This window comes from Salvelinus alpinus, chromosome 2 (assembly GCF_045679555.1).
Source record: "Salvelinus alpinus chromosome 2, SLU_Salpinus.1, whole genome shotgun sequence".
Lineage (NCBI taxonomy): Eukaryota > Metazoa > Chordata > Actinopteri > Salmoniformes > Salmonidae > Salvelinus > Salvelinus alpinus.
Genome location: NC_092087.1, coordinates 58,768,930 through 58,791,943, shown reverse-complemented (window position 1 = coordinate 58,791,943; position 23,014 = coordinate 58,768,930).

Genomic DNA, 23,014 nt, shown 5'->3' with positions numbered 1-23,014 from the left:
TCTTTGCCTTTATAAAACTATTTTACATACTGTAAACTCCCTCTGTAGCTAACATCTACAATAACCATTAGACGTACGAGTCAGAGTTATCATACACTGTGTCAGGGATTGCTAACTCTGGAAATTCCTTTGGTCTGTACAGAGTTAGGTAAATCAGCTCTTTGGCCCTTACATGTGGAATAATCTCCATGCTTCTCTAAACATTGATGTTTTGGTGTCTCTAGGTTAATCTGTAGACTGCTGAATGAGGCCTGTTACAACTTACTTACAAAACCTTTAAAACTTGTTAGGGATAGGGGGCAGTATTCGGAAGTTTGGAAGACTGAGGTGCCCAAAGTAAACTACCTGCTACTCAGGCCCAGAAGCTAGGATATGCATATGCATGGTAGTATTGGATAGAAAACACTCTAAAGTTTCTAAAACTGTTAAGATTATGTCTGTGAGTGTAACAGAACTGATTTGGCAGGCGAAAACACGAGGACCCATTTTTTCACATACGTTTTATTTGGGTCTTTTCATTTAAATCAAATCAAATCAAGTTTATTTTATATAGCCCTTCGTACATCAGCTAATATCTCGAAGTGCTGTACAGACACCCAGCCTAAAACCCCAAACAGCAAACAATGCAGGTGTAGAAGCACGGTGGCTAGGAAAAACTCCCTAGAAAGGCCAAAACCTAGGAAGAAACCTAGAGAGGAACCAGGCTATGAGGGGTGGCCAGTCCTCTTCTGGCTGTGCTGGGTGGAGATTATAACAGAACTATGCCAAGATGTTCAAAATGTTCATAAGTGACAAGCATGGTCAAATAATAATCATGAATAATTTTCAGTTGGCTTTTCATAGCCGATCATCAAGAGTTGAAAATAGCAGGTCCGGGACAGGTGGCGGTTCCATAACCGCAGGCAGAACAGCTGAAACTGGAATAGCAGCAGGGCCAGGCGGACTGGGGACAGCAAGGAGCCATCACGCCCGGCAGCCCCGACGCACGGTCCCAGGGCTCAGGTCCTCCGAGAGAGAGAAAGAGAGAGAGAAGGAGAGAATTAGAGAGAGCCAAGATTTTCAAAAATGTTCATAAATGACAAGCATGGTCAAATAATAATCAGGAATAAATGTCAGTTGGCTTTTCATAGCCGATCATTAAGAATTGAAAACAGCAGGTCTGGGACAGGTAGGGGTTCCATAACCGCAGGCAGAACAGTTGAAACTGGAATAGCAGCAGGGCCAGGCGGACTGGGGACAGCAAGGAGTTATCATGCCCGGTAGTCCTGACGTATGGTCCTAGGGCTCCGGTCCTCCGAGAGAGAGAAAGAAAGAGAGAAGGAGAGAATTAGAGAGAGCCAAGATTTTCAAAATGTTCATAAATGACAAGCATGGTCAAATAATAATCAGGAATAAAAGTCAGTTGGCTTTTCATAGCCGATCATTAAGAGTTGAACAGGTAGGGGTTCCATAACAGCAGGCAGAACAGTTGAAACTGGAACAGCAGCAAGGCCAGGTGGACTGGGGACAGCAAGGAGTCATCATGCCCGGTTTGCCGTGACGTATGGTCCTAGGGCTCAGGTTCTCCGAGAGAGAGAAAGAAAGAGAGAACGAGAGAATTAGAGAGAGCATACTTAAATTCACACAGGACACTGGATAAGATAGGAGAAGTACTCCAGGTATAACCAACTGACCCTAGCCCCCCGACACATAAACTACTGCAGCATAAATACTGGAGGCTGAGACAGGAGGGGTCAGGAGACACTGTGGCCCCATCCGATGATACCCCCGGACAGGGCCAAACAGGAAGGATATAACCCCACCCACTCTGCCAAAGCACAGCCCCCACACCACTAGAGGGATATCTTCAACCACCAACTTACAATCCTGAGACAAGGCCGAGTATAGCCCACAAAGATCTCCACCACAGCACAAACCAAGGGGGGGCGCCAACCCAGACAGGAAGATCACGTCAGTAACTCAACCCACTCAAGTGACGCACCCCTCCTAGGGACGGCATGAAAGAGCACCAGTAAGCCAGTGACTCAGCCCCTGTAATAGGGTTAGGGGCAGAGAATCCCAGTGGAGAGAGGGGAACCGGCCAGGCAGAGACAGCAAGGGCGGTTCGTTGCTCCAGAGCCTTTCCATTCACCTTCACACTCCTGGGCCAGACTACACTCAATCATATGACCTACTGAAGAGATAAGTCTTCAGTAAAGACTTAAAGGTTGAGACCGAGTCTGCGTCTCTCACATGGGTAGGCAGACTATTCCATAAAAATGGAGATCTATAGGAGAAAGCCCTGCCTCCCGCTGTTTGCTTAGAAATTCTAGGGACAATTAGGAGGCCTGCGTCTTGTGACCGTAGCGTACGTGTAGGTATGTACGGCAGGACCAACTCGGAAAGATAGGTAGGAGCAAGCCCATGTAACGCTTTATAGGTTAACAGTAAAACCTTGAAATCAGCCCTTGCCTTAACAGGAAGCCAGTGTAGGGAAGCTAGCACTGGAGTAATATGATCAAATTTCTTGGTTCTAGTCAGGATTCTAGCAGCCGTATTTAGCACTAACTGAAGTTTATTTAGTGCTTTATCCGGGTAGCCGGAAAGTAGAGCATTGCAGTAGTCTAACCTAGAAGTAACAAATGCATGGATTAATTTTTCTGCATCATTTTTGGACAGAAAATTTCTGATTTTTGCAATGTTACGTAGATGGAAAAAAGCTGTCCTTGAAACAGTCTTGATATGTTCGTCAAAAGAGAGATCAGGGTCAAGAGTAACGCCGAGGTCCTTCACAGTTTTATTTGAGACGACTTTACAACCATCAAGATTAATTGTCAGATTTAACAGAAGATCTCTTTGTTTCTTGGGACCTAGAACAAGCATCTCTGTTTTGTCCGAGTTTAAAAGTAGAAAGTTTGCAGCCATCCACTTCCTTATGTCTGAAACACAGGCTTCTAGCGAGGGCAATTTTGAGGCTTCACCATGTTTCATTGAAATGTACAGCTGTGTGTCATCCGCATAGCAGTGAAAGTTAACATTATGTTTTCGAATAACATCCCCAAGAGGTAAAATATATAGTGAAAACAATAGTGGTCCTAAAACGGAACCTTGAGGAACACCGAAATGTACAGTTGATTTGTCAGAGGACAAACCATTCACAGAGACAAACTGATATCTTTCCGACAGGTAAGATCTAAACCAGGCCAGAACTTGTCCGTGTAGACCAATTTGGGTTTCCAGTCTCTCCAAAAGAATGTGGTGATCGATGGTGTCAAAGGCAGCACTAAGGTCTAGTAGCACGAGGACAGATGCAGAGCCTCGGTCTGACGCCATTAAAAGGTCATTTACCACCTTCACAAGTGCAGTCTCAGTGCTATGATGGGGTCTAAAACCAGACTGAAGCATTTCGTATACATTGTTTGTCTTCAGGAAGGCAGTGAGTTGCTGCGCAACAGCTTTTTCAACATTTTTTGAGAGGAATGGAAGATTCGATATAGGCCGATAGTTTTTTATATTTTCCGGGTCAAGGTTTGGCTTTTTCAAGAGAGGCTTTATTACTGCCACTTTTAGTGAGTTTGGTACACATCCAGTGGATAGAGAGCCGTTTATTATGTTCAACATATGAGGGCCAAGCACAGGAAGCAGCTCTTTCAGTAGTTTAGTAGGAATAGGATCCAGTATGCAGCTTGAAGGTTTAGAGGCCATGATTATTTTCATCATTGTGTCAAGAGATATAGTACTAAAACACTTGAGTGTCTCCCTTGATCCTAGGTCCTGGCAGAGTTGTGCAGACTCAGGACAATTGAGCTTTGGAGGAATACGCAGATTTAAAGAGGAGTCCATAATTTGCTTTCTAATGATCATGATCTTTTCCTCAAAGAAGTTCATGAATTTATTACTGCTGAAGTGAAAGCCATCCTCTCTTGGGGAATGCTGCTTTTTAGTTAGCTTTGCAACAGTATCAAAAAGAAATTTTGGATTGTTCTTATTTTCCTCAATTAAGTTGGAAAAGTAGGATGATCGAGCAGCAGTGAGGGCTCTTCGGTACTGCACGGTACTGTCTTTCCAAGCTAGTCGGAAGACTTCCAGTTTGGTGTGGCGCCATTTCCGTTCCAATTTTCTGGAAGCTTGCTTCAAAGCTCGGGTATTTTCTGTATACCAGGGAGCTAGTTTCTTATGACAAATGTTTTTCGTTTTTAGGGGTGCAACTGCATCTAGGGTATTGCGCAAGGTTAAATTGAGTTCCTCAGTTAGGTGGTTAACTGATTTTTGTCCTCTGACGTCCTTGGGTAGGCAGAAGGAGTCTGGAAGGGCATCAAGGAATTTTTGTGTTGTCTGAGAATTTATAGCACGACTTTTGATGCTCCTTGGTTGGGGTCTGAGCAGATTATTTGTTGCGATTGCAAACGTAATAAAATGGTGGTCCGACAGTCCAGGATTATGAGGAAAAACATTAAGATCTACAACATTTATTCCATGGGACAAAACTAAGTCCAGAGTATGACTGTGGCAGTGAGTAGGTCCAGAGACATGTTGGACAAAACCCACTGAGTCGATGATGGCTCCGAAAGACTTTTGGAGTGGGTCTGTGGACTTCTCCATATGAATATTAAAATCACCAAAAATTAGAATATGATCTGCTATGAATACAAGGTCTGATAGGAATTCAGGGAACTCAGAGAGGAACGCTGTATATGGCCCAGGAGGCCTATAAACAGTGGCTATAAAAAGTGATTGAGTAGGCTGCATAGATTTCATGACTAGAAGCTCAAAAGACAAAAACGTCATTTTTTTTTTTGTAAATTGAAATTTGCTATCGTAAATGTTAGCAACACCTCCGCCTTTGCGGGATGCACGGGGGATATGGTCACTAGTGTAACCAGGAGGTGAGGCCTCATTTAACACAGTAAATTCATCAGGCTTAAGCCATGTTTCAGTCAGGCCAATCACATCAAGATTATGATCAGTGATTAGTTCATTGACTATAACTGCCTTTGAAGTGAGGGATCTAACATTAAGTAACCCTATTTTGAGATGTGAGGTATCACGATCTCTTTCAATAATGGCAGGAATGGAGGAGGTCTTTATCCTAATGAGATTGCTAAGGCGAACACCGCCATGTTTAGTTTTGCCCAACCTAGGTCGAGGCACAGACACAGTCTCAATGGGGATGGCTGAGCTGACTACACTGACTGTGCTATTGGCAGACTCCACTAAGCTGGCAGGTTGGCTAACAGCCTGCTGCCTGGCCTGCACCCTATTTCATTGTGGAGCTAGTGGAGTTAGAGCCCTATCTATGTTTGTAGATAAGATGAGAGCACCCCTCCAGCTAGGATGGAGTCCGTCACTCCTCAGCAGGTCAGGCTTGGTCCTGTTTGTGGGTGAGTCCCAGAAAGAGGGCCAATTATCTACAAATTCTATCTTTTGGGAGGGGCAGAAAACAGTTTTCAACCAGCGATTGAGTTGTGAGACTCTGCTGTAGAGCTCGTCACTCCCCCTAACTGGGAGAGGGCCAGAGACAATTACTTGATGCGACACATCTTTCTAGCTGATTTACAGGCTGAAGCTATGTTGCGCTTGGTGACCTCTGACTGTTTCATCCTAACATCGTTGGTGCCGACGTGGATAACAATATCTCTATACTCTCTACACTCGCCAGTTTTAGCTTTAGCCAGCACCATCTTCAGATTAGCCTTAACGTCGGTAGCCCTGCCCCCTGGTAAACAGTGTATGATCGCTGGGTGATTCGTTTTAAGTCTAATACTGCGGGTAATGGAGTCGCCAATGACTAGGGTTTTCAATTTGTCAGAGCTAATGGTGGGAGCCTTCGGCGTCTCAGACCCCGTAACGGGAGGAGTAGAGACAAGAGAAGACTCGGCCTCAGACTCCGACTCGCTACTCAATGGGGAAAACCGGTTGAAAGTTTCTGTCGGCTAAATGAGCGACACCGGTTGAGCATTCCAACAGCATTTCCCTCCAGAAGCCATGAGAAAATTGTCCGGCTGCGGGGACAGTGCGGGGGGGATTTATACTAACGTTACTATCTGTACTTACTGGTGGCACAGACGCTGTTTCACCCTTTCCTACACTGAAATTACCCTTGCCTAACGATTGCGTCTGAAGCTGGGCTTGCAGCACAGCTATCTTCGCCGTTAGGCGATCATTCTCCTGTATATTATGAGTACAGCGAATGCAGTTAGAAGACATCATGTTAAAGTTACTACTTAGCTTCGGCTGTTGAAGGTGCTGACGAACCATGTCCAGATAAAGCGTCCGGAGTGAAAAAGTTGAATGAGGGAAAAAAGTTGTGATGGAAAAACTAAAAATATAAACGTAAAGTTGTCAGCTAGCAAAGCAAAGCTAGCAAAGTAAAGTTGGCAACAAAACGCACAGCAACACGTCTGCAAATTCAAGAGGATTTAGCCTGTTGCTTGGCTCCAGCCATTGGAAGCTCAGTGCATGTACAAAGAAAAATAACAATTCAACCATTGATGGATGGTGACGAAAATAATGACATTGCAAGTAGTCATGTTAAGGTTTTCAATGTTTTATTGACGGAGTTTTATGGATTTGCAAATGACTGTGCATTATATGATGCCGTAATAGGGAAGAGGATCTGATCATTCCTATTGGTATTCTTGATCAATTCTTGATCCAAAAAGACACACACACCTGTTATGGGGTTAATTGAGAGATGTACATTTACATAAATTCAGTAAATTGAGAGATGAATAAAAAAAAGTGTTATCACATTAACATCAAAATCGTTCAGAATGTACCTGTTTTCAGTATAGAATGACATGTATACAGATTATATTACAACTTTTTGTGTTTTGTCTTAATGATTGTTCTTTAGTAAATAGGAAACTCAGCAGTGTGTTAGTCCGAGAAACATGAATTAGATAGATGTTTTATGTTTGTGAAACCTTGAAATGTACACAATGAGAAGTGTAACAATTTTGTAACAACAGTTTTGAATGGGTAATTGTATCAAATATATATCATTGTATGTTTGAATTAGAGCTTCTTTAAAAAATTTCATCACCACCTGGTAAACACATTCTTGTAAGTTGGAACTACTCTACGTGATTATATGGGGCTGCTGTACAGATTTGAGCACTTGACAAGACGTTGACATTTCTGGGTGTGTCTCACCTGTAACATAATAATAATAAAGATTATGATGATAATAATAATGTTATATTATTTTTTATAATAATAACAAATCTGTCAATCAACCAAATGTATTTCTTAAAACCCCTTTTTGCATCAGTAGTTGTCACAAAGTGTTTTACAGATACCCCGTCTAAAAATATAAGACCTATCAATGCATATGCCGCAGCACAGCATCTAGGAAACACTCCCTAGAAGTCATAAACCTAGGAACAAAAGTATAGAGGAACCATGCTCTGAGGGCTGTGCTGAGTGGACATTTAAGAGTACATGTGCCCCTTATTGTTATTCAAGATGTTCCAACGTACGTAGATGACCCTCAGGGTCATATAATAAACAGGGTGGCTGTAGAGGGGGCAAGAGTTCAACACTCAGGAGTCAATGTCATGTCTTTTTGAGAGAGAGAGAGAGAGAGAGAGAGAGAGAGAGAGAGAGAGAGAGAGAGAGAGAGAGAGAGAGAGAATATTTTACCTAAAGTTATCACAGATGCACACTATGTGTCACGATCGTCATAATGATTGGACCAAGATGCAGCGTGGTATGTTTCCATCCCTTTTATTAGGAAGAGAAAACTCAAAGAACAAAAACAATAAAGCGAACAAATGAAACATGAAGCTAATATAATGCTCACGGGCAACTATACATAGTCAAGATCCCACAAATCACAATGGGGAAATGGCTACCTAAATATGATCCCCAATCAGAGACAACAATAAACAGCTGCCTCTGATTGGGAACCATATCAGGCCAACATAGATATATAATTCCCCTAGATAATCCTTAATCACACCACGACCTAACCAACGTAGAGAATAAACAGCTCTCTATGGTCAGGGCGTGACACTATGTAACACATTATATTAATAATTGCCTAAAATTGTATGTCATTGTCTTTCAGACCTGTTGCAATACAGCATGTTGAAATGTTGTTAAATATTTGTTACTTTGGTCTACATTGAGTGAAATGGTATACATTGAGAGAGAAAGAGAGTAATATTACACAATTAAATAATAGATCATCACTCACATACACACAGACATGTCTTCGTAGTTGTTCATAGTTTATTATCATAGTTTGTCATAGTTTCTAATTATCGTTTCTAATCACAGTTTGAACATAGTTGGCCATGGTTTCTAATCATACTTTCTAATTATACTTTCTAGTCTGAGAGGTTTGATATAATAAGAGGGTCAAATAGACCCTAAGAGGGCAGAAGCTATTGTTTACAAACAGTATGAATAAAAACAATGGTTCAATGGATAATTAGCCTTCAGTTTAAAAAAAAAACATACATGTCAATGAAAACAATTAAGACATATCATTCTTAAATAATACACTGCTCAAAAAAATAAAGGGAACACTTAAACAACACAATGTAACTCCAAGTCAATCACACTTCTGTGAAATCAAACTGTCCACTTAGGAAGCAACACTGATTGACAATAAATTTCACATGCTGTTGTGCAAATGGAATAGACAAAAGGTGGAAATTATAGGCAATTAGCCAGACACCCCCAATAAAGAGTGATTCTGCAGGTGGTGACCACAGACCACTTCTCAGTTCCTATGCTTCCTGGCTGATGTTTTGGTCACTTTTGAATGCTGGCGTGCTCTCACTCTAGTGGTAGCATGAGACGGAGTCTACAACCCACACAAGTGGCTCAGGTAGTGCAGTTCATCCAGGATGGCACATCAATGCGAGCTGTGGCAAATAGGTTTGCTGTGTCTTTCAGCGTTGTGTCCAGAGCATGGAGGCGCTACCAGGAGACAGGCCAGTACATCAGGAGACGTGGAGGAGGCCGTAGGAGGGCAACAACCCAGCAGCAGGACCGCTACCTCCGCCTTTGTGCAAGGAGGTGCACTGCCAGAGCCCTGCAAAATGACCTCCAGCAGGCCACCAATATTAATATTAATATGCATATTGTAAGAGCAAAAATTGATTAAGAGGCCGTTTGAAAATTGGCACATATTTTCCAGTTTTTCCAATACGCCCCCTGCAGCCATAACAGGTTAAGTTAAACAATTTTACTATTCCTTTCTTACAGAAAAAGGGGAGGTTATATGGTTAATCCAGACACCCGTCCGTGTCTAATTCCCCATCTTCCCGAAAGTGTCTCTTCCCTGCACGATGTCCTGCACACTCCAGGTTCGGTATGTTTTCTTTACCTGGATAGAACACACGTCTTGCCTTTAGACCCTGGGTCTGTCTTAAGGATATAAGCGCCCAGTGGCGTAATTGTTCACGATGTTGGAAAAGATTGTCCAGCTGTTTCATCATGGCCAGGAATATATGATAATCGCTCCACTTAAAGCTAAAGACAGGCACAAAATAGTTCACATCCTTGCAGACTTTGGAAAATACATATGAACTAACCGATTTTGTAGCATTGGAACTATTGAATTGGGCACATGCTAAAATTGTCACTTTGGAGTCTGGACTACACGCCACTGAAGAGATTCTTATGGCTTTCAAATCATCTCGCCCGCACACTTCCTCTTCCAGCGCGTACCCGGGCAGGGTTGTCCCACTCAGGGCGTGTTCGATCTGGCATAGCGCAAGCCGTATCTTAAGCCATTTTCTCATACGCAGCACAGGAGAAAAACTCCCTGGTTTTGTTTGATAAAGGGGGCTGTGGCCGCTGTCTGTGAAAATCTTCACAGTTGAATCCTCCGGTTGGAAAATATAACCCATATGTCCATTACTCATATCCAGCGCTCCATTAAAACAATCAGGGGCATCACACAGAATGTCTTCGATGTTTTTGTCATTGTGTTCTTGACAAAAGGCACAAAGTACACCTACAATTGGCCTAGGAGATATGTTTGAATTTGTTATTTAATGTTCTGGGTTTATTTTTATTTCTTGTTTAGTGTTCTGGGATTTATCGAGATCGCTTGTAGTGTTCAGCTCTTATTTATAATGCGGCTGCCCCCAATAACCTCGGACATTCCTGTTTCATAGACAACAGGTCACTACAACAGGGGGGGCCATAGTCTTTGAAATGTTCAAACACATCCCCCAGTTCAACAAGGTCCCTACACATCAATCATCATGACAGCTTCAAAGAAACAGATGCACTATCTGGTTAAATAAACACTCACTCTAAAGCGTGAGAACTTCCTGACAGGATGTCCTGCAGGATGCCCATATATGGGCATACACACCGGACCATAAAAGTAGGGTCATAAATCACACGTTTGATGTGTGCTGTCTACTGTATTCTCTCTAACAATTAATGAACATGCACCTGTGGAATGGTTGTTAAGACACTAACAGTTTACAGACGGTAGGCAATGAAGGTCACAGTTATGAAAACTTAGGACACTAAAGAGGCTTTCATACTGACTCTGAAAAACACCAAAAGAAAGATGCCCAGGGTCCCGGCTCATCTGCGTGAACGTGCCTTAGGCATGCTGCAAGGAAGCATGAGGACTGCAGATGTGGCCAGGGAAATAAATTGCAATGTCCGTACTGTGAGACGCCTAAGACAGCGCTACAGGGATACAGGAGGGACAGCCGATCGTCCTCGCAGTGGCAGACCACGTGTAACAACACCTGCACAGGATCGGTACATCCGAATATCACACTTGCAGGACAGGTACAGCATGGCAACAACAACTGCCTGAGTTACACCAGGAATGCACAATCCCTCCATCAGTGCTCAGACTGTCCGCAATAGGCTGAGAGAGGCTGGACTGAGGGCTTCTAGGCCTGTTGTAAGGCAGGTCCTCACCGGACATCACCGATAACAACGTCGCCTATGGGCACAAACCCACCGTCGCTGGACCAGGGGTGTTGGTCGGATTAACGTTAATCGTCATAGAAATGAGCATTACACCAAGGCCTGTACTCTGGAGTGGGATCGATTTGGAGGTGGAGGGTCCGTCATGGTCTGGGGTGGTGTGTCACAGCATCATCGGACTGAGCTTGTTGTCAAACTCAACGCTGTGCGTTACAGGGAAGACATCCTCCTCCCTCATGTGGTACCCTTCCTGCAGGCTCATCCTGACATGATCCTCCAGCATGACAATGCCACCAGCCATACTGTTCATTCTGTGCGTGATTTCCGCCAAGACAGGAATGTCAGTGTTCTGCCATGTCCAGCGAATTGCCCGGATCTCAATCCCATTGAGCACGTCTGGGACCTGTTGGATCGGAGGGTGAGGGCTAGGGCCATTCCCCCATAAATGTTCAGGAACTTGCAGGTGCCTTGGTGGAAGAGTGGGGTAACATCTCACAGCAAGAATTGGCAAATCTGGTGCAGTCCATGAGGAGGAGATGCACTGCAGTTCTTAACTTCTCACGAGTCACCAACCCTGATCCGGTAGCACCCCCCACCCCCCACCCCACTGAGTAGCATAGCTAGCATAGCGTCACAAGTAACTTGTAGCATCTAAATATCATTAAATCACAAGTCTAAGACACCAGATGAAAGATACAGGTCTTGTGAATAAAGCCACCATTTCAGATTTTTAAAATGTTTTACAGGGAAGACACAATATGTAAATCTATTAGCTAACCACGTTAGCAAAGGACACGATATTTTTACTCCCAACAGCTTTTTCCTGCGTCAGTAGCTATCACTAATTCGACTAAATAAAAATATATATAGCCACTAACCAAGAAACAACTTCATAAGATGACAGTCTGATAACATATTTATGGTATAGCATAGTTTTTTTTGGGAAAAATGTGCATTTTTCAGGTATAAATCACAGTTCTACATTGCAGCTGCAATCTGAAATAGTGCTGACCCAGCCAGAACAATTACAGAGACCAACGTCATATAACGAATTACTCATCTTAAAACATTTCAGAAAAATACACAGCGTACAGATATTGAAAGCCCAACATCTGGTGAATCCAAACAATATTTCAGATTTATGAAATGTTTTATAACGAAAACAAAATGTAGCGCTAAATTAGCATAGCTATACCAGGCAGATTCGGCTAGGCGCCCACGGCCAGTTCACATGCACAACAGATATGATATAACATCGTAAATTGGGTCTTACTATGGCTGATCTTTCATCAGAATGTTGATCAAAGTGTCCTTTGTCAAGATGAGTCGTTGGTTCCGTTCAGAATTGTTCCTTTCCCACTCCATTTAGCACAGGTACCGGTCGAGTGGCACGGATCTCTCAAACGTAAATAAATTCAGACAACGGAACACCACAAAACTCCCGAAAAAATTCAAATAATCTGATTAAACTATATTGAAAAAACATACATTACGATGATCTGGTCACATGTATCAAACAAACTTCGAGACGGAGATAGTTTTCATCCATAATGGCCGCACAACAGAAGACAATCGCAGCTACATGTCGCACGATTTAGACAACCGGAAGTTGTCGGTCACGCCAAAGAATTAGCTCTCATTTCACGTCAGTCCCAGATAAACAAGATATTTTTCCTCTGACGTCCTCTTGACACCCAGAGGAAGGCCAATGAGGTGTGTTTCGGGTCATAGGGGGCACGACCATATATAGGCAGAGCGTTGAAGCTGGCATACACATCTTGCTTTTTTCTTCTTGGTCATGGAAAGTGCTGTCAAATGACTTCTGTATCACTCAGAAACAAAATTGAAACGGTTTTAGAAACTAGAGATTGTTTTCTTTCCAATGGTATTATTTATATGCATATAGTAAGAGCAATAATTGAATAAGAGGCAGTTTAATCTGTAGAGCAAATTATGCTAATGGGAAAATAGCACCCCCTGTATTCTCAAGAAGTTAATACAGCTGGTGGCCACACCCCTTTGTTCAGGGACACATTATTTCATTTCTGTTTGTCACATGTCTGTGGAACTTGTTCAGTTTATGTCTGTAGTTGAATCTTGTTATGTTCATACAAATATTTACACATGTTAAGTTTTGCTAAAAATAAACGCAGTTGACAGTGAGAGGACGTTTTCTTTTTTTGCTGAGTTTACATTTGATATGAGTAATGTAAGATATGTAAACATTATTAAAGTGGCATTATTTGAAGTGGCATTGTTTATCTATTTATTAACCTCTACTTCATCACCCTCCCGGATCCGGGATCCTCCTCATCAAAAAAACTGACTAGCATAGCCTAGCCTAACGGGACAGGGATATCATATAATATAATTTTCATGAAATCACAAGTCCAATACAGCAAATAAAAGTTAAACATCTTCTGAATCCAGCCATCATTTCCGATTTTTAAAATGTTTTACAGCGAAAACACAATATGTATTTCTATTAGCTAACCACAATAGCCAAACACACAACCGCATATTTTCACCATGTTTCCACCGCATAGGTAGCTTTCACAAAACCGACAAAATAGAGATAAAATTAGTCACTAACCAAGAAACAACTTCATCAGATGACAGTCTTATAACATGTTATACAATAAATGTATGTTTTGTTCGAAAATGTGCATATTTGAGGTATAAATCATAGTTTTACATTGCAGCTACCATCAAAAATATCACCAAAGCAGGCAGAATAATTACATAGAGCAACGTGAAATACCTAAATACTCATAAAACATTTATGAAAAATACATGGTGTACAGCAAATGAAAGATAAACATCTTGTGAATCCAGCCAATATTTCCGATTAAAAAAAAAAAAAAGTGTTTTATAGCGAAAACACAATATAGCATTATATTAGCTTACCACAATAGCCAAACACACAAATGCATCTATTAGCAGCAAAAGGTAGCGATCGCAAAAACCAGCAAAGGATATAAAATTAATCACTAACCTTGGACAACTTCATCAGATGACAGTCTTATAACATCAGGTTATACAATACACTTATGTTTTGTTCGAAAATGTGCATATTTAGAGCTGCAACCCGTGGTTATACATTGTGAAAATGTAGCATCGATTCCCCAGAATGTCAGGAGATATTTTGGACACTCACCTAATCTGACCAAAGAACTCATCATAAACTTTACTAAAAAATACATGTTGGATAGCAAATGAAAGATACACTGGTTCTTAATGCAACCGCCGTGTTAGATTTAAAAAAAATAACTTTACGATAACAAACAGCTTACCTTATAGCGAGACAGCGCCCGCCAAAAACGGCAGATAATAGAACATTTTCCACAGAAATACGAAATAACATCATAAATTGTTCTTACTTTTGCTGAGCTTCCATCAGAATCTTGTACAAGGAGTCCTTTGTCCAGAATAAATCGTTGTTTGGTTTTAGAATGTCCTTCTCTCCTGTCGAATTCGCTCCACAAGGCTAGCCATGTGGCGCGAACATGCCCATCTTCTCTTGACGCATAGAACGGAAAACTCCAAAAGTCCCATTAAACGTTGAATAAACTGATGAAACTCGGTTGAAAAAACCTACTTTATGATGTTTTTCTAATATGTATCAAATAAAAACAAAGCCGGAGATATTAGCCGTGTATACCGAACGCTTATCATAAGACAATATGGAGGTACTTCCCGCGCCTAGGTAGAGAAAGGAAATTCTGGTCACGTCATTCCAAGAGCTCTTGTTCGACCTCAGATCAAGCTAGACACCCCATTCCACCTTCCACTGCCTGTTGACATCTAGTGGAAGGCGTATGCAGTGCATGCAAATCCATAAATATAAGGCAATTCAATAGGCAGGCCCTGGAACAGAGCATCGTTTTCAGATTTTTCACTTCCTGTCTGGAAGTTTGCTGCAAAATGAGTTCTGTTTTACTCACAGATATAATTCAAACAGTTTTAGAAACTTGAGAGTGTTTTCTATCCAATAGTAATAATAATATGCATATTGTACGATCTAGAATAGAGTACGAGGCAGTTTAATTTGGGCACGATTTTTTCCAAAGTGGAAACAGCACCCCCATATTGACAAGAAGTTTCTTGGATTTTGAAGACTTTAGAAAGGCATGGTAGGATAGATATAGGTCTGTAACAGTTTGGGTCTAGAGTGTCTCCCCCTTTGAAGAGGGGGATGACCGCGGCAGCTTTCCAGTCTTTGGGGATCTCAGAAGATAGGAAAGAGGTTGAACAGGCTAGTAATAAGGGTTGCAACAATTGCAGCGGATCATTTTAGAGAGGGTCCAGATTGTCTAGTCCATCTGATTTGTAGGGGTCCAGATTTTGAAGCTCTTTCAGAACATGAACTATCTGGATTTAGGTGGAGGAGAAATGGGGGGAGGCTTGGGCAAGTTGCTGTGGGGGGTGCAGAGCTGTTGACCGGGGTAGGGGTAGCCAGGTGGAAAGCATGGCCAGCTGCAGAGAAATACTTATTGAAATTCTCGATTAGCATAGATTTATCGGTGGTGACAGTGTTTCCTAGCCTCGGTGCAGTAGGCATTTATGTTTTGTTCGAAAATGTGCATATTTGAGGTATAAATCATAGTTTTACATTGCAGCCACCATCAAAAATAGCACCAAAGCAGCCAGAATAATTACAGAGAGCAACGTGAAATACATAAATACTCATCATAAAACATTTATGAAAAATACATGGTGTACAGCAAATGAAAGATAAACATCTTGTGAATCCAGCCAATATTTCAGATTTTTTAAGTGTTTTACAGCGAAAACACAATATAGAATTATATTAGCTTACCACAATAGCCAAACACACATACGCATTTATTCACCGCAAAGGTAGCTTTCGCAAAAACCAGCAAAATATATAAAATTAATCACTAACCTTTGGACAACTTCATCAGATGACAGTCTTATAACATCATGTTATACAATACATTTATGTTTTGTTCGAAAATGTGCATATTTATAGCTACAAATCCTGGTTATACATTGTGAATACGTAGCAACGATTCACCAGAATCTCCGGGGATATTTTGGACACTCACCTAATCTGACCTAAGAACTCATCATAAACTTTACATAAAAATACTTGTTGTATGGCAAATGAAAGGTACACTGGTTCTTAATGCAACCGCTGTGTTAGATTTTTTTAAATAACTTTACCATAACATACAGCTTGGGTTATTGTGAGACAGTGCTCACCAACACGGCGGAGAATAGACATCAACATATTACACAGAAATATGAAATAACATCATAAATGTTGTCTTACTTTTGCTGAGCTTCCATTAGAATTTTCTACAAGGAGTCCTATTTCCAGAATAAATCGTTGTTTGGTTTTAGAATGTCCATTTCTTCTGTCGAATTCGCGCCACAATGCTAGCCAAGGTTGCTAACGTATGAACGTATGAAGTGCAGAGCCTCGTTTTCAGATTTTTCACTTTGTGTATGGAAGTTTGCTGCCAAATGAGTTCTGTTTTACTCACAGATATAATTCAAACAGTTTTAGAAACTTGAGAGTGTTTTCTATCCAACAGTAATAATAATATGCATATTGTATGATCTAGAACAGAGTACGAGGCCGTTTCATTTGGGCACGATTTTTCCCAAAGTGAAAACAGCGCCCCCGTATTGACAAGATTAAACTGTCCAGTGATCGGGTCTCAATGTGGGCAGCAGCCTCTATGAGTTAGTGGTTGCTGTTTGCAGTCTGATGGCCTTGAGATTGAGAAACAGCTTCTATCTCTCAGTCCCAGCTTTGATGCACCTGTACTGACCTCACCTTCTGGATGATAGATGTGTGAACAGGCAGTGGCTCGGTTGGTTGTTGTCCTTGATCTTTTTGGCCTTCCTGTGACATCGGGTGCTGTAGGTGTCATGGAGGGCAGGTAGTTTGGCCCCCGTGATGCGTGGTGCAGACCGCCACACCCTCTGGAGAGCCTTGCGGTTGAGGGCGATGCAGTTGCCGTACCAGGCTGTGATACAGCCGGACAGGATGCTCTCGATTGTGCATCTGTAAAAGTTTGTCAGGGTTTTGGGCGACAAGCCAAATTTCATCAGCCTACTCAGGTTGAAGAGGCGCTATTGTCTTTGTGCGTGGACCATTTCAGTTTGTCTGTAATGTGTACGCCCAGGAACTTAAAACTTTCCCCTTTCTCCACTGCTGACCCTTCGATGTGGATATGGGGGTGCTCCCTCTGCTGTTTCCTGAAGTCCACGATCATCTCCTTTGTTTTGTTGATGTTGAGTGAGAGGTTGTTTTCCTGACACCACACTCCAAGAGCCCTCACCTCCTCCCTGTAGGCTGTCTCGTCGTTGTTGGTGATCAAGCCCACTACTGTTGTGTCTTCTGCAAACTTGGTGATTGAGTTGGAGGCGTGCATGGCCACGCAGTCGTGGGTGAACAGGGAGTACAGGAGAGGGCTGAGCACACACCCTTGTGGGGCCTCAGTGTTGAGGGTCAGTGAAGTGGAGATGTTGTTTCCTACCTTCACCACCTGGGGGCGGCCCGTCAGGAAGTCCAGGACCCAATTGCACAGGGCGGGGTCAAGACCCAGGGACTCAAGCTTAATGAGTTTGGAGGGATCCTTGACTAGTCTCTCAAAGCACTTCATGATGACAGAAGTGAGTGCTATGGGGCAGTAGTCATTTAGTTCAGTTATCTTTGTCATCTTGGGTACAGGAACAATGGTGGCCATTTTGAAGCATGTGGGGATAACAGACTGGGATAGGGAGCGATTAAATATATCCGTAAACACACCAGCCAGCTGGTCTGCGCATGCTCTGAGGATGTGGCTAGGGATGCCGTCTGGACCGGCAGCCTTGCGAGGGTTAACATATTTAAATGTTTTACTCACGTCAGCCACTGAGAAGGAGAGGGGGGGCGCAGACTTTGTTAGCGAGCCGCGACGGTGGCACAGTGCTATCCTCAAAGCGGGCAAAGAAGGTGTTTAGTTTGTCTGGAAGCGTGACGTCGTTATCCGATACGTGGCTGTTTTTGTTGACCGTGATTGTCTGTAGACCCTGCCACATACGTCGTTGAATTGCGACTCCACCTTGTCCCTGTACTGGCATTTCGCTTGTTTGATTGCGTTGCGGAGGGAATAACTACACTGTTTATATTCAGCCATATCGCCAGACCTCTTTCCATGGTTAAATGCGATGGATCACGCTTTCAGTTCTTCGCAAATGCCACCATCCATCCAAGCTTTCTGGTTAGGGTAGGCTTTAATAGTCACAGTGGTTACGACAACTCCAATGCACTTATTTATAAATGCACTCACTGAGTCAGCGTATAGATCAATGTCGTTCTTTGAGGCTGACTGGATCATATTCCAGTCCACGTGATCAAAACACAACTTGGAGAGTGGCTTCCGATTGGTCAGTCCAGCGTTGAATGGTTCTCGTCACTGGTACATCCTGTTTGAGTTTCTGTCTATAAGCCAGGATGAGCAAGATGGCGTCGTGGTCGGATTTGCCGAAGGGAGGGCGGGGGACGGCTTTGTATGCATCGCGGAAGTTAGAGTAGCAGTGGTCGAGAGTATTAGCCCTACGTGTCGTGCAATCAATACGCTGATAAAATTTAGGTAACATTGATCTCAAATTTGCTTTGGTAAAATCCCCAGTTACAATAGATGCTGCCTCTGGTAGTTTCCAGTTTACAAAGAGTTGAGCATCATGAGTTGTTAATCATAAAGCATACACCCCCGCCCTTCCTCTTCCCAGAGACATGTTTATCTCTGTCGGCGCGATGCATGGAGAAGCCCGGTGGCTGGACCGATTCCGACAACATATCCCGTGAGAGCCATGTTTCTGTGAAACAGAGAATGTTAGTCTCTGATTTCTCTCTGGAAGGCAACCCTTGCTCGAATTTCGTCTACCTTGTTGCACTAAATTATAGTGCAATTTCAAATAAAAACATTTATTTACTAAATAAATATATGGAAATAAAGTGCAATGAAATTGACACCACACAGCACCTGCCAATCAATTTAAGTGTGCATTGCTAATAGTGTTTATTTATCTACAGAACCTTTAAAACTGGTATGTAGGCCTCCCAAGTGGTGCAGCGGCCTATGCCACTGCATCGCAGTGCTAGAGGCATCACTTCAGACCCAGGTTCAATCCCAGGCTGTATCACAACCGGCCGTGATCGGGACTCCCTTAGGGCAGTACACAATTGGCCCGATTGTATTTTACCCCCTTTTTCTTCACAATTTCAATTTTGTCTCATCACTGCAACTCCCCAACGGGCTCGGAAGGTGAAGGTCAAGTCATGCATCCTTCGAAAACAAGACCCGCCTAACCACGTTTCTTAAACACCTGACCACTTAACTAGGAAGCCAGCCGCAACAATGTGACGGAGGAAACACCGTTCACCTGACGACTGAGGTCAGCCTGCAGTCGCCCGGTCCACCACAAGGAGTCGCTAGAGCGCAATGAGTCAAGTAAAGCGCGAATTATGGGCGTTATTTCCGGTTCGAAGTAAACAAACAGTTTCTTAATTCATTCATGAAGAGCTTGTGGGAACACAACCTGACAGAGATCCAAAAGGGTAATATCAGCCTACCTTTACCCTCCATAATTGATGGTTGGGAAGATGACATGAAGAAGTGGCCTCGTATCACATACGGTAGCATATTTATTTACTTTGTTGAATCCATAGCTTGCGATGGTAAGGCGATGAGCAACTTAAAAAGTTTGGAGGCGTACCAATACCTACACAGTAACAAAGTCGGTCAGGTGTTATTGAAGGATGTTGGAGACAACCTTGTCTACCTAAAAGCAGACAGAGCCGAGTCAGAGCCTGCACGCATCTCATCACAAGGTCAGTAAAGTAACGACCAAAAATGACATGAATGTGCAGGACAACAGGTACTCCAGGAGAGGTTTGGGAAATACTGGGTTAGATAATAACTATACAAATATTTTCTTCAATGTAGGTTGAGAGTGCAGTCAGGCAAGGCGAAACAGGAATGGCATGCACTGATGTGCAAAGGAAGTGGAACTTAGGTGTGAGGAAGAATGTAGGGCCGAGGAAGGCGAAACACATTCATTTTAAACACCACAGACCCCACCACACATGTCCAGGCCCATCAACGTCGTCACAGGAGGATTACACAACCTCGCCCCGACTTTTTAGGAACCATGCAGAGTTCACAAGCCACATCAACTACTCGGTAATGGCCCCACTATTTTGGTACCAGACAAATGGTCTTATTCAGCTAAGTTACAGAGCAGATGTAGACAGCAGCAGCAAGGCAGGCCCAAGCCAACATGATTCAGCCCACATGAACACACTGTGTCACACTCAACACAGCACATCACTAACCTGTAGGAAGCGCACAATGTTTTATGAGGCCTACATAAAATTATCCCCTGTACAAGCAGCTACATTGATGGAAGAAATCAAGATCCAAAGTGCTTCACAGCTATGACATGATGCTAGGAAGCTTCGTCTAACAGCCAGCACAGCGAAACAAGTCCCCAAACGAAACACCACAGATCCCAAAAAATTTGTAAATGAGCATTTGTACCCAACCTTCACTGGCAATACAGCAACAAAGCATGGCAAAGAAAATTAGGTCAATGTCATCACACTCCCGGAGAGCAGAAGGCATGTTGTGGAGAACAGAGGCCTGGTGGTGCACCCTGACTATCCTTGGTTGGGAGCCAGCCCAGATGGGATCCTTGATGCAACACAGCTCCTTGAGATCAAGTGCCCCTTCAAGAGTTCCACGTCTCTGACAGTCGGCCAAATGGTGACATCAAAAGCTTGGACGATAGACAGTACCTAATTCGCCCCAATGGCAAAGATGGATACTATCTTCAGGTGGGTAAAAATGTTTTCAAGAAAATAAATTATTAGCTGTATTATTACAATTATTGAACATTGTATTGTAAAATCCTACTAATCAGAATTTTGTGGCAATGTGCTTTCTTATTCCTTCTTTCAGTCACAAGTGACCATGATGTGCCTGGGCCTACAGAGCTATATTCACCCCCTTTGCTATGAAGCCCCTAAATAAGATCTGGTGCAACCAATTACCTTCAGAAGTCACATAATTAGTTAAATAAAGTCCACCTGTGTGCAATCTGTCACATGATCTGTCACATGATCTCAGTATACATACACCTGTTCTGAAAGGCCCCAGAGTCTGCAACACCACTAAGCAAGGGGCACCACCAAGCAAGCTGCACTGTGAAGACCAAGGAGCTCTCCAAATATGTCAGGGACAAAGTTGTGGAGAAGTACAGATCAAAATGTTTTAATTAATCTCAAATTTTGAACATCACACGGAGCACCATTACATCTATTATTAAAAAATGGAAAGAATATGACACCACAACAATCCTGCCAAGAGAGGGCCGCCCGCCAAAACTCACGGACCAGGCAAGGAGGGCATTAATCAGAGAGGCCATAAAGAAACCAAGGATAACCCTGAAGAACCTGCAAATCTCCACAGCGGAGATTGGAGTATCTGTCCATTGGACCAATTTAAGCCATACACTCCACAGAGCTGGGCTTTATGGAAGAGTGGCCAGAAAAAAAATAAGCAAACATGTTTGGTGTTCGCCAAAAGGCATGTGGGAGACTCCCCAAACATATGGAAGAAGGTACTCTGGTCAGATGAGACTAAAATTGCGCATTTTGGCCTTCAAGGAAAACGTCTGGTGCAAACCCAACACCTCTCATCACCCCGAGAACAACATACCCACAGTGAGGCATGGTGGTGGCAGCATCATGCTGTGGGGATGTTTTTCATCGGCAGGGAGTGGGAAACTGGTCAGAATTGAAGGAATGATGGATGGCACTAAATGTAGGGAAATCCTTGAGGGAAACCTGTTTCAGTCTTCCAGAGATTTAAGACTGGGATGGAGGTTCACCCTCCAGCAGGACAATGACCCTAAGCATACTGCTAAAGCAACACTCGAGTGGTTTAAGGGGAAACATTTAAATGTCTTGGAATGGCCTAGTCAAAGCCCAGACCTCAATCTGTGGTATGACTTAAAGATTGCTGTACACCAGCGGAACCCATCCAACTTGAAGGAGCTGGAGCAGTTTTGCCTTGAAGAATGGGCAAAAATCCCAGTGGCTAGATGTGCCAAGCGTATAGCGACATACCCCAAGAGACTTGCAGCTGTAATTGCTGCAAAAGGTGGCTCTACAAAGTATTGACTTTGGGGGGTGAATAGTTATGCACGCTCAAGTTTTCCGTTTTTTTGTCTTATTTCTTGTTTGTTTCACAAGAAAAAATATTTTGCATCTTCAAAGTGGTAGGCATGTTGTGTAAATCAAATGATACAAGCCCCCCCAAAAATCCATTTTAATTCCAGGTTGTAAGGCTATCGAACTACCCAACGTTTATTGACTTGATTATTCCTGTCATTCTTAGCTTTGCTAAATGGTATAGTCGTGCGTTCTCAATGGACATTCGGATACTTTCATAAATTTGCTCTGGCTATCTACTCCGATTTCAGAGCACTCTCGTCTGAAAGTAGCAGAGCGCAGAATAATGAATTTATGAACACCCGTTGAATATGGCTGGTGTCAGTAAACGTCAGCAATTAAATTGTTGCCAGCAGCACAGTTACAGTCACCAAGGCTCTGGATAACATGAAAACTGCCTAACCAGCTCTGCTAGGGTGAGTAAAATGGTCAGAGTGGTCTCATTTGTGTTTGGAAGTAGCTAGCAAGCTAGCCGATGTTAGCCTGGGTGCTTGACTGCCGTTGTAAGGTCAGAACGTTCAAATTAATCCGTCCAGTGTGTGCTCCGAGAGCGAAACGCTCTGAATTTACAAACTGACAATCTGACAACGCTCTGAATTTACGAGCGCACTCTGGTACTCCAGATTGAATTTAAGAACACACCCGGAGTCGAAAAATGTCTAACTAGTCATTTGTTATGCTAACTAGCTAGCAAGAGGTTGGATAGAAACAGCATCAACTTCCGATAGACAGGCGAAGAGCTAGTATGCTCAACTGAAAGCATACTGCTATTTTACAGTATACTAAAATTAACTAATAGTACATAGTATGTAGTATATACTCATTACTAAACATTTAGTATTCGAACACAGCTTATATAAGGGT